Raw genomic sequence first — 18247 nt, 5'->3', positions numbered from 1 at the left:
CTCATCTCCCACCCCCAACCTTAGCCGATTTCTTATCTGCCTGCAGGTGCAATCCCTAAGCACAGCACCTGCTCTGGACCACACAAACCCCAAACAGGCTGCTGAGATATTTTCAAACATCTCTTAAGCACCATCTCCCATATAGCAACACTGATGTAACCCAATACCTCCTCAGTCATGTGATTCCAGCCTCCCTGTCTGGTGGGCCACCTTCCGTAAATGGGACAGGAAGGCTCAAGAGAGATCTGAAAAAAGTCCTGAGTGGGGTTCCCCACCCTACCTAACTTAAGTAGCACAATGAGAATCAGGAACAACTTCCACAGGTGAACCCAAACTTCCCAGTAAATTCTCCAGCAGATCAGGTTTTCATTGGAACAGAGCAGCTTTAGCTCAGCAGAAGTATGTCAACAACTCCTAAACATCTGAAAGCAGATGGGAGTGAGATACCATTAATTATTATTAAATGGAATCCTTAACCTACAGGAAAGCAGAAGTTCTTATAGGATTGCCAAGAAAACTATGCTAGGACTTTCCAAATGGGTATGACTGACTGTTTATAACTGGAGGACTCGTAGGGCAGGGGAAATAAGGCTTTCTCTCAGCAGGTTTTCCTTTCTATATTTACCCACACATAAAACGCACACTGCAACTTTTATTCCCTATGAGTAGGGAAGCAGGGGAAGAAACTAACAGACCACAGGACATCAAATAAATTGTTAATTTGATATTTGTGTTGGGGTGGGCAGGTGAAGAGGGAGTCCCAAGCTTCTGGGCAAAACACAGGTCCTGTATCATCCAAAGCCAAGTCTCTGTTACTGTGGTGAGTTATAACTTCCATTCAATCACTGCAGTGGACTTCGGTTTTATTGATCCCAGTTTGCACTCATTGTCAGACACTGTGTTCCCACAGACACCTTCTGTGGGTGCTGACTGACGTATCAGGTAGCTAGGATGGGCAGGGATGGATTTTTTCTGTTTGCCAGAAGCTGGGGATGGGCGACAGGGGATGGATCACTTGATTACCTGTTCTGTTCATTCCCTCTGGGGCACCTGGCACTGGCCACTGTCAGAAGACAGGATACTGGGCTGGATGGATCTTTGGTCTAACCCAGTCTGGCCGTTCTTATGTTCTGGCCCCTATCACTGAGTGCCTCACGATTGTTAAAGCATTTATCTTCCCAGCCTTCCTGTGAAGTAGTGATGTGCTATTATGATGGGGAAATGAGGTAGAGAGAGGCTAAAGGTACGTCTACATTGCAGTGTATGCCCGGGCTCAGACTTGGGTTTGAACCCAACCCCCCTTCCATCTACACACAAATCTGTCTCACTTAGGCCAGTAAGCCCTTAGGACACGGGCCACAGAACTTGGCAGGAGGGGAGGGTTGGAACTCAACTCCCACAGGGACTCAAGTCCCAACTCAATCATTTTGCAGTGCGGATGTAGTGCGGGCCCAGTTCCCAGACTTGTGCCCGGGGAGTCCACCAACGTTACCCCACAATCCCTTGGGCCAGTGTCCTGTGGCTTTTCTATCCCAAGACTAGCCAATTGACTCCCAGGAAACAGAAACTACCCACCCCCCGCACCTTCCCCCGGGTTTGAGTACAGCTGCTCAGCGTTTAACTCTTCCATTTTGTTCTGACTGCTGTCCTGCAAACAGAGCAAACCATCTCCTGCATTAGCAAAGGCCACCGACAAGAAGTCTTTTGCCAAGTATGCTGCTACCATGTCACAGGACCACAGCCAAATTCTGGTAAATCCTCTCCCCCCAGCTCCCCGCACCCCAAGCCCGCACCCCTCCCCATGCTTCAAAGCCCAAACGTCTACACAGCGCGACCACAAATCTGTCCACCGAGGCTCTGAGACCCGCTGTCACGGGTTCTGAAACACAGTGTAGATATCGCTTTGAAGTGCCGTTTAGAGCTGGCTGTCTTGGCTCCGTAGTGAAACACCGATCGCCAGCTCTCTCTGTTCTTGCTGGATGAAGATTTGGTTTCTATGCACATGCCTGATTTGAGAAGTTCACTAAGAATTTGAATGGGCAGAATAATCATTGGGCCAGATCCTCAACTGGTGTAAACTGACACAGCTCCATGGACTTCAAAATGCTCTGAACAGACCCAGGAGGTACTCAGCATCCCAAGGGGGCTGACTTGGTTTACATGTCGCAATCTAAACCATAACACAAGGGCTGGTCTCTCAGCTGTGAAATCTCCTCCCAATAATCTCAGTAGACTCAGGAAACAAGAGGAAGGGGATATCACATGACCCTCCCATGTTTTTTTTCACATCACATGGCCCCGTCAGTCATATTTGCTCAGCTCCCCAAATTCAAAATCGGAGCTTGACCTCAGCTTTACCTTCACATTTACCAGCTAGTAATGCAAAGAGTTTGGTAACAGCCACATGCAAAAAGGGTTCCACACACCCCTGCAATAGACACAGAGAGGATGGATTAGCACAGAAGACGACTCTCTTGTGTTGAAAAGCACCCAACAGATCTGGGCTGGAAAATAAATCCCTCCCCCCACCGAAGCAACCCCTGTCTGGAATACCTACTTACACTGTTCACAGGGCTGGCAGGAATTCCACCATCCTGCATTCTGAGCGAAAGACGGGGTGCAAGAGTTTTGGCCCAAGCAAATTCACTCCTCAGCTTTGGAAGAGTCCATCCCCCCCTCATAAACTAATAAATCTCTCTTCCTCCCACCCTGCCCATGCGGAGAGCATTTGCAGCTTTTGTGGGGGTAAAGAAATGCAGCCTCTCCTGCTTCTTTTGCAGTGCCCCAACCCCTTCCTGAAATAGCCTCATGTCAAACAGTCGACTGCTTAGAACAGGGAGTGATCACGATCCATCGTGGGAGCCCCAGTGAGACAGCCACGTGGCCCTCTTCACAAACAGCGTCATGCACATAAGACCCACACTCCAGCAGCAGTAAAGCACAGGCTTTGACACTGGCAACGACCACAGCCAGTGAGCCAAGGATTTCTTAAGCCTCTGGGTCCATCACATTACCGCCCGCCTGCCGGAAAATGGCAAATCCCGGCATTAATGGGCTAAGTCCTCTAACGTTTTAGTTTCTCAAGCGTCTCCTCATGGACTTATTTTACACTATTACTTCCAAAAAGTGTGAACAGTGGGCAAGGCGCTGGTCAGACACATATGAAGATGAGGTCTCTGCCCCAGGGAAGTTCCAATCTATTATTATCCCACAGTAGGTTCTGATTTCCGCCCAGACATGCACCCCATTGATTTTCACAGGGCTGGGCATAGTGCAAATTAGGCCAGGATGGGCCCTTACTGAAGTGTCATCTTTTTCTCTCTTGCACCTTTGCTCTTCCTTGAATCTCCTCTGGGAATAATACATTGCAACGGCAGAGTTCACTGAATGAAGTCCACTCTTTTGCTTTTTGCCCAGCTACCCACGGGAACACTTGCATTTTGGATTCCATCCGCGCGTTACCAAAAGGCGGCCGATCTACTTCGGGCACCTTCTGTGACGTCTCTTCATGATGCTCCTGGAGCTGCTGTCATGTTGGGGGACGTTCTGGCGGAGCGTCTCTTAATGCCCACCCCACAGCACGATGTCCCCTGACACTAAGCCCTTCGCAAACACAGGGTGATCCAGTTCAGCACCAGATTGTCCTCTCACTTATGCCAGCAAAAGACAGGAGTAACTCCAGAGAAGTCCATAGTATTAAAGAGGGGTGAGAGGGGAACCAGGCTCACTGAGTATTAACAGGCCACCTTTGGTGCAGGCATAAGGGGCATACCTCCAGTGAATTCTGGAGAATTTAGCCCGTTATTATTTATATTGTGACAGCCCTAGGAGAACCAGTCAGAGACCAGAACTCTGCTGTGCTGGGTGCTGTACAAACACAGAAGAAAGAGGCCATCTCGGTCCCGAAGAGCATACAGTCGATGTAACAGGGACTGGAGTCCCGAAAGGCAAATCCGTTCCTTTCTGCATTCCTTGACTCCTTGTCTATTCTTCCAGCATTCTGCTGAGCTCACACTCAACACCAGCTCTTTCTCACACAGATTTTTTTTTTAAAGCTGCTGAAAGGATCCTAGGATGCTAGCCTGGGCCTCGGGAAACCCGGTTGCAAGTCCCTGCTCTGCCACAGACTTCCTGTATGACCTTGGGCAAGTCACGTAGCCTCTGTGCCCAATCTGTAAAAACAGGGATAACAGCACTGCCCTACCGCACGGGGGGGGCTGTGAAGATAAATATATTTAAAAAGACGGATGTGCTCCTACAGTAATGGGAGAGGGCTATAGACCAACAGGAGAAAATAATCCAGTACATTATAATAAACAAACAATTAAAAACAATCATCCTGACTCCGCCAGTGCAGAGATCCAGCATCTTCCCTAATGCTCACAGAGCTCGCTGGGGAGGTGCGTAGGGGCCCACACAATTTAGAGGGCAGGGGTGTAGTGTTGCTGGAGCGGTCTGGAGTGCCGCTCTGGCACCTGAAATCCGTCCTGGCACTTGGCACACGGAGTCACAACGCCAGTCAAATTTAGCCCCGCCACCCCTCTGTGATGCCAGACGGAAGGGCAGCTGGACTAAATTTCAGTGGCGTTGCAACCCCGTGCACCAGGTCACACCACCAGTCAAATCTGGCCCTGCCCACCAATGCTCCCTTTCTGCCATACACACGCACAGCTGCACAGCAGTAACTAACTGCTTCACGCGTTCGGAAGCACGGCTGGCACTCGCATCCCACTCCACCAGCCAGGCCCTCCTGCCGGATTGCCCTGGCCTCTCTCTGCGCTGCAGGAAGGAATGGAGCGGGGCTGGGGACGGGGGAGGCAATGCAGCTGGGTCTGGCGCCGCCTGCCAGGCTGTCCCGCTGGAACCTGTGGCAGCTCCTCTCGGTGCTGGAGACAGGCAGGAAGCCTCAAGTCAGCAGGGAGGGTAAGGAGCAGGATGAGGGAGGTAGGGGCCAGGGCACAATTTAGGTCGGGTGGGAGTGGGGCAGGACAGCTGTTCACGGTCCCATCCCGGGGTGCACGGAGCTGGCTGCAGAGAGGCTGGTCCCTGCCACTGGTAACAGCATCCAGGGGCTGGTGGTGCTGAAGCAAAGGCCTGCCCGCCTGGCCCAGCAGGGAGCTGCAGCAAGAGGAGGGATGCAGGGGGAAGGAGCCTGTACCATGGTTGGAGCCAGGGTACCCGGTCCATGTGCTCAGGGCTGAGCTAGCAACTCCATCCCAGGGACCCTGGAGTGCGGGAAGGAAGCAGGATTAGATGGGGGGCGGGGGGGGCGGAACAGAGGGGTTGGATTTTAGAGATTCTCTCGTGCATGACAGAACAGTTGAACTGGCATGTTTGATGGGAATAAGAGTTGCACTCATATAAAATTTGAGGGAGGGGGGCCCCCACAATAAAAACCAGCATGGGCCCATCTCTCAATTCCTCCACCACCACTTCAGCCATTGAAATTGCACTTCAAAGCTTCGGTCACACTTCACTTGGATTACACTTCACTCCACTGCACCCCAAAGGCACTGCAAGGACTTATTTCACAGACAGCTGCCCATGTGGCATCAAATTGGAACAACACACCTAATTTGTCAGCTCCATGGCCCTGTATGTCTTCTGCCCTAAGAACACTGGAAGGCACAAGAAAGAAAAAAGAGGGAGAGCTCCCATAGCTCAGCCATTCTTACTCCCATCACATGGCCATCTTCTGAATTTGAACACAAGCTAACCGTGATTTTCCCAGGTGGCAGGGAACAGATGCAGAATAGTCCGGAAAGGAATTGAAAGAAACTGTTTTAAGAAAGGTCTATTAAAGAAATTCTGCAAACAGATCCAATAACGGTGACCCAAATGTTGAGGTTGTTATGCCATAAACTCCCCTTAACACCAAGAGAGTGTTTTGCTTGAGTCAGGACCAACTAGAATCTGAATCCTAAGGATCTGGCCCTGAGAATGCACATGCAAAATGATGCCACTGCAACTCTTCAAAACATCTTTTAAAGTAATACACTTTTGTCTTTTGAGATCAATGGACGGAAAGCTCTAAACAATGCCATGGGACAGCTCTGCCAATCTAACTTGAAAATCCTCAACTAGCCAACGATGGCATTCGTACATTGATGACAGAAGCCAGGCGGAACAATTGGGGCGTAAAGACCTATCTGAATGGAGCTGTGCAACATTCCAGTGTCTTTTTGCAATGTGCTGTTCGAAGCAATGTGGAAACCTTTAGAAGCGAAGTCACTTTTGTCACAGGGCAATTTCCCTCTACGCAAAAGTTCCCTCTACATGGGAGGGACATTGCAAGATGTAATACATTGAAAGAAAAAGACTGTCCTTTGGCTTCACTATAAACTAGAGATGGGTCTCAAACCAAAATCCTCACCCTGAGCATCTCTGAAGTTTGGGGATGTTTTGATCTGGATCCATTCTCGTTTCTAGAATGGGATAAACCAAGACACTTGAACTTTGGGGAAATTTGGATTGCAATCCTCACCTGAACTCTGCATTGTTTGGTCCTATCTCTGCTATAATTTCAATATATCTGAGTTCTCCACGCGTAGATTCCATTCTAATTCAGCTGTCTCCTCAGATGCAGGATGAGCTCATAGATGTCTAGCAAGCAGCACTATATACTAGAGCTTTATTTACATGGAAACTTCACTAAATCTCTGCCTGTCCGAATGCACTGAGCGAGAGGAGCAGTGCTGTCCTGGGCATAGTGCAAGAGTCTTTGAGTCACAATTCCTGGGTTCCATTCCAGAACCTACGAGTCACTGCAAGACGACAAGCCAAACTCAGCTAATTTTTCAGAAGTGTTCTCTAATTTTGTCTGCTTCAGTTCTTGGATGCTCAAGTAGAGACATCTTGGTCCCAGTTTTGCTCTGGGTAACGCATGCAAATCAGGAGTAACTCCTTTACAGTCAAGGGAATTGCACTTGTGTTCAACCAGTGTGAGAGGAGAACCAGGCTTCTCATGCTCTAAAGGGGAGATTTCCAGAAGTAGTCAGGCTCCTAAGTGTGCCTTTGAAAAATCAACCCCAAGGTCAATGGGAGCTTTGGTGCATTGTATCTCTGAAAAAACAGGAATAAAGCATCTCAAGATGGCACCGAGAAAGGGAGGCGTCCAAAATCAGTGACTACTTCTGAAAATTGCCCTAATCTCTCCAAGCCTCACTTTACCAAGCTGTAAAATGGGCATCACCCTGTTTACCCACCTCCCAAGTATGCCGCTCGTAAAGGCAATCTGTAAAATTCATTGAGATTAGATTCCGAACACTGTGGTTAGGTTTGGCAGAATTCGTTTCATTGGTTTGTTTTAATAATTTCCACTGATCATATCAATGTTTATTTAGAAGCACTTTTTCCTATTTTTATTGATTTAAATTTTTATAATGGTGGGTCACACAATTATTTAATGACAGTAGACTCCATCAATCCAAGTCCAGTCAGTTCAAGCACCATTTTTGTACTTTATCTGTAGATTTCGATGACCATCAATGGCAATGTTTTTTGTCAGTTGGCGCATGTATGCTGAAATCAATGTTTAATGATAAAAATCTAATCCTTCCAAGTTTAACTGTGGTATAGTGGTACCAAGTATTACGCTGCTGAATGACAAGACACCAGGTCCCAAGCTTTGGGCTGCCGAAAACTGGGAAGTGTGTACACAGGTCCCCCTTTACTGAACAGCAGACAGTTCCATTCAACTAGAAACAGTCCCCCCAGGCTCCTGGGATTGGTGTCCACAAGACAAGCACAGCAAAGCTGTGGGGAGAGCGGGAAGACAATAGGAAATGGGGAAGAAACACAAGCTAGACAGAATGAGAAAGGGAAAAGGCAGGCTTCTCAAAGGATGGGAATCATTTGTTGACCATCAACAGGATGCACAGTGCTCTGCAAAGCATAAAGGAGATGTGGACACAGCCCTCAAGGAACTTTCATCCAAGCAGCAAACTGTGCGATCCTGCCTGGGAGCTAACCCGTGCTACCACAACTTCACAGCTATCGTTAGTGGAGCTAGCTGGATCAAACCTAGCTCAGGTGTATCTACACGTGCAATAATCCCACTCTGACTGCAGAGTCTCCTTCATTTATGCAGTGAGATGTACGCACTGCCAAACAAAGCCTATAACAACCTGCACTGCTATAGCCCATTCTGTCCAAGGATAGTAGGAATTTACAACTATGAATGAATTAACCCGCAGAGCACCCTGGAAGGATATCTTCCATTTTCCCCACCCCAAAGAAGACAACCATGTGCTAGCTTAGGCCCCTGGTAAGGTTGAAACACTGCTAGCTGCTATGGTTACTGACCAAGTATTAAGCACTGAGGAGGGAGGAGTATACAAGCCTTGTTTAGAGCCAACCAAGGCAGGCCATTAAAAGAGTAGACGAACCCACCAATTAACAGCAGAGCTGGTTGGGGATTTTTTGACAAACTGTGTTTTCCTCACCAAAAACTGCCAATTAGTCAAAGCCAAAACTGTTTGTGAAACAAGGACAATTTCAACAAATCTCCTGACTCAAAAAATTATTGGGGGATGGAGGGGAACTCTGAAATGATCAAAAAAAAAACCCCAAACATTTTGACATTTTCTAAATTAAAAGTTTCCGCATTTGTTTTTAGTGGAAACAACTTTTTGTTTTGAAATTTTAGTCAATTTAGACTAAACAAAAGGTTAAAAAAAGTTAAATCAAAACGAAATGTTTCAAAATTATTGAAAAAAGGTTTTGATTGACCCAAACTGATTTTTGGTTTGTGAAAATTCTCAATTTTAACTTTTTGCCCTCTTCGGAGATGGGAAAAGTTTTTACTATCTCAAAGATTTTCACAGGTGCTGTTTCCCATCATCCAACTTTCAGGTCCTCTTCATCTGTTGCATGTGAAAAATCACTGACTCTTGCTTGCGTGCCATATTAGGCACTTGGTTCTCCAGCTGTAAAATGGGGATAATCATACTGCATTTTCTCCTACCTTGTCTATTTAAACTGTAAGCTCTTTGGGGCCGGGGGCTGAAAATAGGTGTTTGTACAGTGCCTAGCACAATGAGTCTTGGTTAGAACCTCTAGCTGCGACCGTAGCTTGACAGATGGGGAATCTGAAGCTTAGGAACATAGAGACACTTGACCAAGGACAGACAGCAAGTCAACAGCAGACCTGGGCGCAAAACCCATATCTCCCAGCTCTCAGTTCTATGCACGAGCCCTCAGATAAAACCTTCTGAAGATTTTTCTCTCTGAGAGAGGGGACCTCAGTCCTCAGAAGGGAAGGAAAGGAATTTCTAATTCAGCTGAAGCAACAACAGAGCAGATTTTGAATCCACTCTTTTCTGTGAGCCGGCCAGGGCCAACGATGTGATGCCAATTAAGCTTTACATTCCCTGTTCGGATAGGTTTGCTTTTTTGTAAACAGAGACACAGAATTTTTCTTGGCCGTCGCGGCTGCTCACAGCTCTGTGGACTGTACCCTCTAAGCATTTGCTCCCAGGTGATTTGGATCAGGATATACCAGGAAGTTTGCTTTTCGCTGCCTCAGTCAACGAGTGGGTGTGTAAACACTGACCAATTTCACTGCAGGTTCGACGCCTTTAAATGGGGACTTTCACGTTAGTCAGACTTTAAAAACCACATCGTATTTAAACAAAAATCCATTTCCCTTTCCATCAGCTGCAGCAGACATGGAAGATATTTCTGTTTGAACAAGTGGGTCCCTCCCACCCATTACCTCCTCCCATGCAATAGGCTGGCTGGTGAAGTCATAAGGCTGGATTTGCAACAGTGACAAGGGTTTGTCAGGACAAAGGCACTGTAGATCCCACACGAAGGAGGATGCTGAGAGCACACAATTTTCTCTGCACATAAAACACTGGGTGGGGGGAATGACTCTCCCCTGCACGGCAGCAGTTTTGTGTCACTATACTGGTGCAAAGCTAGTTTAGATGGCCGCTGGAGGGATCTTCTAACATAGGGGAATCCTAGAGCTACAAAAGCAGCTCCTATGCCACCCGCTGAAGCGCAAGGGGTGCGACCTAGGGAAGGAGATGCATCCCAGGTGTCCCTGCCCCCTGGGGATCCCCAGCTGTTGTAATGGTCGCTGGTGGCCATGGGCAGGAACTGGCTAGGTCAGGTGCCCAGTTGCAAGGGCGACCTTTGTCGTCACCACTACTCTGCTATGCTGAATGCGCCGCACCGACAGCTTAGGATCGGGTCCTTTATAGCTGGGATTTCTGAAGGCACCTAAGAGAATTGGGTACTCAAATCCCACTGGAAAAAAGATACGGCGCGGGTACTTAGCTCCTTGGAAATTCCCAGCCTATGTTTCCACAGGCCCGATTTTCAACAGCGCTCAAAGCGTTGAGTGCTGAGCTCATTTGACAGCTGAGTCCCAATGGAGGTCAATGGCGAGCACTTAATCTGTTCCCAAGGGCTAACCCTGCTCTTCTCGGATGTAACTCACCCTTATGGAGAGAGCTCATGCCGTACCCACGCACCACATATGGTCCTCAAACTAGGGCCTCGGCGGGACTTGGGAGGTGCCTACGCTTTGTGCTAGCAGTGAGTTCCACCCAGTAAGAGTGCCACAAGTGTGGCCCAGACAGGAGGTCAGGATTTAGAGTCAGGAACCAAGGTGAAGATCGGGGGGGGTTACAAAATCCTGGGTAGATCAAAGCTTTCTTCTGACAAATCCCCAAACAGCAAGTTGCATGGAACTTAGGTGATCTCCCTCGAATGACTGAAGATCTGATTCACTCTGCTGGGATCTCAGCCTGATGGATTAGGTAAAATAAGTGAATCTAAACCAGTTGGACAGACTGAGTTCATTGAAACGGTAAAGAAAAGCCCTGCTTTAACAGCGCTCCAAGGTCCTCTTCCTTTACTGCAAATTAAACCCATCTCAGCCCACATAGGAATTACATTCCCTTACAGCGACCTGCAGGAAATGCATTAAAAATACATTCTGCCAGTTACAAATCTTCATGTCAGCAGCCACAGGGGAGAGAATTAATGCAGGGAAGGGAATTAATACAGGGCAAATACACCCTCCCCCACACACACCATCGCCTCCTCTGGGGCAAGGGCATGGAGAATTTATAGGCTGAGAGATCTGGGGGTCTGGAACTAGCAGGACCTGAGCTCTGTCATGAAACTGAAAGAGACGACAACAGGGTGAGATTTATTCGAAGTGCTGTTTTTAATTTATTTTAAAACATAAATGTTGTCTCTCCCTTTCCCCAGCCCTCCAACAAAAAGCTATAAAGCCACAGATCCAAAGGGGCTCTGGAATCACACACAATAGGTCTGGATTCACTGAGGGAGGGCACCAGTCAAAAGGGCTCTGGGGACAAATTCGCCCCATTACAAGCTTTTCTTGAAAACTAAGAGCCAAACTGCTTTCATACCTCATAGGCCAGATTTTCAAACATTGTTGTCTTGGCGGCATTCAAAAAACAATGAACCTGTAAACATGGGATTCCTTTCATTGCCCCCCCCGCCAAATTGGCTTCATGTCTCTCCCTATGTCTGGAACAAAACTCCTTCTTGCTCAACCAATCTCCTTCCAGCCCATCATTATGGCTCCAGGATCCTTGACAAGTAAGAGACATCAACCTAGGCCTCTTTGCACATTGAAAGGTAGATGTAAGCAGCTTTATGAGAACTCGGTCCAAATTACACACGCCCAAATTCAGAGGTGACGGGTTTCTAATTTGTTTGTGAAATGCCACGTGCGCTTATGACATGGCATCTGTTATCATTATCAGTAATGAGAGGGATGGGGAGAGCTCTCCCCAAATCTACCTATAGGGCCCCCATCACCACGGTATCGGAGCAACTCACAAACATTAATCATTTATCCACAACACAATGTATAGAAGGAGATTAAGGGACTTGCCCTAGGTCACACAGGAAGTCTGTAGCAGAGCCAGGAATCAAACCCAGGCCTTCCGAATCTCTGAACCACAGAACACATCCCCATCACACATCATAATATCTAGCTCTTAGACAGCACTTTCCATCAGTAGATCTGATATAGATGCTGCAGAGGTCAGCTATTCAAGGTTTCGTGTACTCAAGGGTTGTGAGTTCAATCCTCGAGGGGACCATTTAGGGATCTGGGGCAAAAAAAAATTGGGGATTGTGCCTGCTTTGAGCAGGGGGTTGGACTAGATGATCTCCTGATGTCCCTTCCAACTCTGATATTCTGTGATGTCCCACTCTTTGTTTCATGCTTCATTGCAGGCACTCCTGCATGTTCCACGTACAGTCCTTTCTGCAGGCATGCATGGTCCTTGCACTTTTTGCTGGGAGGACCGGCTTTTCTTCGTTCCCCTGACGTCCTGTTGGCATCAGATTCTCAGTCCTGGAAACACTGAGAAGGGCTCCAGTTACATCTCCAAGGCATTGCCTGTTATATTTTTGGAAAGTTTAGCTGAATAATTATCAGATTATGCATCACTAGCGGGGAGTCTTGTCTGTAAATCAATTCCGCTTGTGGTTAGCCTGCTGCCGTTTAGGAACAGTTCACCCTTGGAAAATTAATAAAACTCAACCCTGCTGACCAAAATGATATGTTTGCCTGAATATTATGCATATGAAAATCATTGCTAACACCTCTACCTTCAGACCATACCACTCCCAATTCATAATACGATGAATACCTTGTGATACAGAGGTCATAGCACAGCTCCGAGACCATATGGCAAATCCAGGGAAATTACCTTTCCAATGACTCCTGGTAAGACCTTCAACTCCTAATACCTCAGGTCAGTGGCTCTTGATTCCATGAGCTTTATTGGCGTGACAGGGGTTGGACTAGATGACCTCCTGAGGTCCCTTCCAACCCTGATATTCTATGTTTCTATGTTTCTAAATGCAGCCAGAGAGCTGCCTACGATAGGACTAAGCATTTTTTGGGTGTTGATCCCACGTCCATTTTTCAGCAGGGGCTGTTCCTGAGCTGGTGGCATGTTGCTACGTAGTGAGATTGCCATTTCTGCCTTCCCCCTCCATCTCCCAAGGCCAGGCACAGGTCTCCCCTATCGTCTTTTAAGGAGATGTCTTTTATCATTCCCTACTAGTCTGAGGAAATCTCTCACACTTCCTTGTATTTCAGACACTGGAGCAGAAAAAGTGACCTCTTCCGCTCTTTGTTATTACATGGCTAGGAAGCCATGTCCTTAGTGCCACTATTTTGTTTGTAACACTGTGCACTTCTGGAGTGCCTTTGGCATAAGACTCTCAAAGCATTTTATGAGCATCAACGGATTAATCCTCCCATCTCCTCTGTAGCGTTATCACCATTTTACAGATGGGGAAACTAGGCACGCTAATGGGCTAGCGTATCAGAGAGGCACGTACTTGGGGTGATTAGCTCCTCCCATCGCCGCAGCTACACTCTATTTTTAGCACGCTAGCTCAATCTGAGCTAGCACAGGTATGTCTCCTCAAACTGGGAATCACCCTTCTCACCCCCCAACAAGCGTAGACATACCCTGAGGGCGCCCACATATAGCAGCTGCAGTCCAACTACAATGTGTGTCTGGTTGGTGCAACAATGTGCGTGTGTGTGTGTAGGTGCATGCATGCATTTCTCCTTGAGGCAAATTAGGCTCATGCGTGCCCTTTCTGCAGCAGTGTGCATAGGATACACACGCTGGGTGCAGAGTGCAAGCACATGTGTGTCACTGGTACAGCCGAGTGTAGGTCTAGGCATGCAGACATGTGTGTAGGACACAGAGGCTGGCAGAGATACACAACCCCTGTTTTGCCACCATTCTCACGCCCCCCCCCCCCCGCCCCCCAGTGCCCCACTCTGCTTTGCAGCCTCATGGCTCCTGCTGACAGCTGCAGCAGCCAAACCATTGGCTGATCACACTCAATTAGCCGGCTGACCATCAGCAAATGCAGGTTACTGGGGGGTTAGAAAATAAACTTGGAAGGGAGGAGATATTTCATAGGAGCAAGAAGATCCCCCAGAACTCACCAGTGATTTCAATGGCAGCATAAACTCCTATCAGAGGAGCAAGATTAAAGCAAAATGCACATGGTGAAATCCCAGACCCACCGAAGTCAATGGGAGTTTTGCCATTGGCTTTAAGGGGACCAGGATGTCAAGGCGAGTGTTTTGGACCCATAGGGAGCACACGGATAAAATAAATGGGGAGCTGCACACATGGGGACTCTACCACTGTTGTAGACACTATATCCCACAGCTGGTGGTACCTCCTACCACACTCCACAGCCGCACCGGCAGTGTAGGATTTTTATTAGCTCTGACAGTTCTAAGGTTAATACTCCTGCAGCTGACAGGCACTAAGCCGGAGACTTGCACAGGCTTTAGATATGAAAACAATCAGCCCGCTGCTGACGCCATTATTGCCCCAGACTAGAGAGCACGGAGAAATTCCTGCCATTCCACAGAGGGCAAAGGGACCCGGACGGGGTGACCTCCTTTTGTTCAGCTCCAGCCTCACTCGGAAAGGGAAAACCTTCCCAATTATTTGTGACTTCCATCGATGAAACATATTGCAAAGGAAGATTGGGAGGGTCAATAAAATGTGGAGGAATGCCTCTGTTAGGGAAAATTATATACCATATATAAAGGAGAGAGAGACACTGGAGAAGTGAAACCAAGTTTTCATCTGTGCTTAAAGAAAAGGAGTACTTGTGGCACCTTAGAGACGAACAAATTTATTTAAGCATAAGCTTTCGTGAGCTACAGCTCACTTCATCGGATGCATTCAGTGCTTAGTGTTTCTTTTGTTGCTGTTTTGTTGTGAGCTTATATGATGGAGACTACACAAGACTCTACATAGAGATCTACTGTAGACAGAAATCAATTTCAGGGTTTGTCTATAATCCCGGTGTATAAAGAATGGCCCTTATGGACCACTGGCCTGCTTTTCAGAGCTCCTGAGTGCAGGCAGGTTCCACCGGCCACAATACAAGCTGCAGGTGCTCAGTGTTCTCTGAAAATTGGGCCACGTGACTTCTTCTCAAACAATCAGTAGAGGGAAAAATATTCCATATAGCGCTTTTCATCCACAAGCCTCAAAGCATTTTACAAAGGGGGGAAGTTTCACTATTCCCATTTTATAGATGGGGAAACAGAGGCACTGAGCCTGCAGACCACATTTTCAAAAACGTGGTCTCTGAACTTGGGTTCTCATCCTCAGACCCAGGGACTGGATTTTCAGCATTATTGGGCATTCACAGCTCTAAATGAAGTCAGTGGGAGCTATGGGTGCTCACCTGCTTTGAAAACAGATTGGTTAAAATGTGATTTTGTGTTCCACTGATTTGTCCCCTTCATCAACTCCCTTTCTTCACCCCCATGCTCCTTCTTTATGTCCACCTGCCTCTTGGTCCAGCTACATATCTTCAATTCGTTCAGGCCAAAGCACTGCTGCTTTCAGGACCAGATTTTCACAAAACGCTCAGCCTCCCATAGTTCCCATTGTTCTCAAGGGGAACTGCTGAACGCACTTTCAAAAAGGTGGCCATTCACAGAGGTTCCTAAATGGGGGGCTGAGCGTTGCTTAAAATCTGACCCAAATTGCTGGGGCCAGGGCAACCCAGTTAAACCGTGTCTCTATGAGAAGTGCCAGCTGGGAGTCAGCTTTTGTCTTCTAAGCTTTTCCCAACGTGCCCTTGTTCTAGCCTCATGTCACCTGTCATGAAAGGCTGCTGCCATCTGCTGGTGAACATAAGAGAGTCCTGCAGCCTCCCAAATAATCAGATACTCCTGGCAAGAGATACAAGTGCCAGCAGTACTGCATTTCTGGTAGGCAATGGCTCAGTGCAGCAGTTATCTGCCTAGGAGAGGGCTTCTCAGACAAGGGAATTGTATCCCTATGCAGAGAGCCAGCGCAATGCCTATGCACCACCTAAGTCCTCAATATAGGGCTACAGAGATGCACAGACCCTGCATTAACCCTCTGCACAAGAGAAAATTACATCCAGGGTGAACGGAAGGTTTAACCTTTGTGCCCATTTACTCCCCTCAGACCTCTGAAACAGTAGCAGCCATATTGAGCATCGGCCTCGAGGCCCCAACCCCAATCAGAGCCCTACCATTCTGGGTGCTGTCCACACAAAGTAAAAACCAGTCTCTGTCCCAAAGAGCTTACGACCTAGACTGACGGGAGCAGAAACAGAAGCACAGAGAAGTAAAACCACCCTCCCAGAGCCACACAGCAAGTCTCCGCAAGAACTGCAGTTGGAACGCGGGTCTCCTGACACCCAGGCCACTACACCACATTCATTTCATTTAAATCTAGACACATTACAGCATTTTTATAAAATTTACATTTAAATAACTGCCACAGCAGGGTCTGTGGATGAAAGCAACAGAGTCCCCGTGAGAAAGGAAAACACCTCCTGCACCATTATGCCTACCCCAAACGTCACCCACCCTAGCCTCCCATGACCCCACCATTCAGCCTGGCCTGAGAGTCTTCAAACCCAGGCTCTTCCCACTTGAATGGCTACACTTTGGCCCCAGTTTATGGTTACACAATCCAGGTAGAAAGCACCTGAGGTCATGAAGATTCACAAGGTGATGGTGGGAGAGAGGGTTGTTGTTTTTTTTTGCCAGAGCCGGAGACAAGGAGATCACAGATAGGCTGGAGATGGTCAAGGGTGCTATGGAAGTTGGGGGATTCTGCTATAGAGGGGTTCCTGGAGGCAGACGGGGCTCATGCCTGTGTTATTTCCTAGAGAGCCCTGCAAAATCTCTGGCTACTTTCACTCCTAAGAGAAGAAGAGTAGAATGGGAAGCAGCCCCTAGAGGAGCAGTTCTCAAACTGGGGTTCAGGACCCCCTTTTAATGGGGTCACCAGGGTTGGCATTAGAGTTGCTGGGGTCTGGGACCAAAGCCCAAGCCCCACCACCCAGGGCCGAAGCCGAAGCCTGAGCCCGAAGCCTGAGGTCTTCAGCCCTGGGCGGCCGGACTCAGGCTTCGGCTTCAGCCCTGGACGGCGGGACTCAGGTTACAGGCCCCCCCGCACCCAGGGCTGAAGCCCTTGGGCTTTGGCCCCCCTGCATGGGGTGGTGGAGCTCAGACTTTGGCCCCCACTGCCTGGGGCAGCAGGGCTCGGGCGGGCTCAGGCTTTGGTTCCCACCCAGGATCATGTAGTAATTTTTGTTGTCAGAATGGGGTCTCGGTGCCATGAAATGTGAGAACCGCTGCCCTAGAGGAGGAGGTTTGGAGCTCAATCCACCTGATTTCCATCTCACAGGCAGCCTGGCACTTTGAAGTGCTTCACCAAAGGTCTCTATCCTAAAGGAAAGACTTGCACAGCCCTTGAGGGGAGATTCATCAGAGAGATGTCAGAGGCTAAAGGTCCAGGAAAGGAGCTTCTGAGGTCTCTGGACTACAGAATCAAAACTCTGAATATCCAGAGAAGATCTGAGCCAACAGCGTACATCTCATAGCAGAAATGAGATTGATACAGCCCTGTCTTCTAGCACTGATGTCACCTGATACCGGCTCGCCCCTTGGTCCAGTAGGATGCAGATTTGTTAACCTTTAGGCCTGTGGCAAAACCCACCCATTTTTCTTAGGGTATGGGGACCAAGCAGATTGATGGGACCAGGATAAAGTGGTGTAGTTGTTATGGAGGTTAGTTTTCATATTGCTTACCTGTGCAGTACAGTTTTAATTTTTGTATGGAATAGTTTGTACTGAGTTTTATAAACTGCTCAGAGATCAGGATATTGCTTAAACAGTCACAGTAAATATAGTTTGGAAAGAAAAGGCAAGAAAATGCAGGCACCAACATAAATTAACAAAATTGTTCCTCTCCTGTAAACTATGGACAAATCTGTGCACCTTTCTTCCTCCCCCACCCCTCTTCTTCAAAAGAAAAGTAAAAGGATTTACTTTGATTGCAGACTCTTCAGGGCAAGGACCACCTTTTTCACTCTGCTTGTACAACACTTGTCATCCTGGTTCATGACTGGGGCTCCCAGGCACTACTACCCTATAAATAAGTAAATAATAATTTAAAAATCTTATATCCTCCTATAGGTTTCTAACATGCTTATTACTATAGTTCTGAACCACTCTATGTACAAGTCACCCCACCTCCACTTTTCACAAGAACCAGAACCCCAGGATTCCTAGCTCTCCTAGGAACCTCCAATGGTGGGAACAGAAGGCAAGGGTCCTAACTCCCCTGAGGCCCCGCTTTGCCAGCCAACAGTGCTCTGCTTACTATATGCCTGACTTACTTTGCAACCAGCCCTATGCCTCCCC

The 18247-nt window shown here is 47.9% G+C and overlaps 1 protein-coding gene across 1 annotated transcript in view; it reads right to left on the bottom strand.

Annotated features, from left to right (window-relative positions):
* SCUBE3 (signal peptide, CUB domain and EGF like domain containing 3) overlaps nt 1-18179 on the bottom strand; it is a 123711-nt gene extending 105532 nt beyond the window's left edge. Inside the window, exons 1-2 of the mRNA XM_043533344.1 lie at nt 18077-18179; nt 17873-17972 (exon numbers count right to left, since the gene is read on the bottom strand). The gene's annotated coding sequence lies outside the window, so the exon portion shown is untranslated. The remainder of the gene's footprint in view (nt 1-17872; nt 17973-18076) is intronic.
* Between the last annotated feature and the right edge of the window lie 68 nt (nt 18180-18247).

This window comes from Chelonia mydas, chromosome 21 (assembly GCF_015237465.2).
Source record: "Chelonia mydas isolate rCheMyd1 chromosome 21, rCheMyd1.pri.v2, whole genome shotgun sequence".
Lineage (NCBI taxonomy): Eukaryota > Metazoa > Chordata > Testudines > Cheloniidae > Chelonia > Chelonia mydas.
This window is presented reverse-complemented; position numbering and strand designations above follow the sequence as displayed.